Source organism: Seriola lalandi, unplaced genomic scaffold (assembly GCF_002814215.2).
Source record: "Seriola lalandi dorsalis isolate HSWRI2012SDOR001 ecotype SW California unplaced genomic scaffold, Sedor1 jcf7180002054901, whole genome shotgun sequence".
NCBI lineage: Eukaryota > Metazoa > Chordata > Actinopteri > Carangiformes > Carangidae > Seriola > Seriola lalandi.
Genome location: NW_019525453.1, coordinates 1,108,688 through 1,109,056, shown reverse-complemented (window position 1 = coordinate 1,109,056; position 369 = coordinate 1,108,688).

The window sequence follows — 369 nt, the reverse complement described above, 5'->3', positions numbered from 1 at the left end:
TTCCTGCTTCCATGTGTGATTTCTGTGACCTCTGAAATCTATCTATCTATCTAGCAGCCTCTTGTGAACTGACCTGAGAAAGCCCTCAGTGACCCCACGCTGCTGTTGCTGCTGCTGCTGATGCTTCATGGCCACATAAATTGCCACGTTTGCATGTGGGTCATTTGCCATTCAAATCACACCTGTCCACAGCAGCAGCATCCGGAGCTGGTGGGAAAGAAAGGTTTTGATTCAGGGGCAGAGAGGTTGTGAACGGAGAAACAGAGCAGAGACGTGATTTGTTTGTGAAGGTGACCCCTGTGGGGTCTTTAAACATGCAGCTCCTACAGTTTTCAAAAGGTGTTTATTGTTCATTCTCTTTGGCCACTC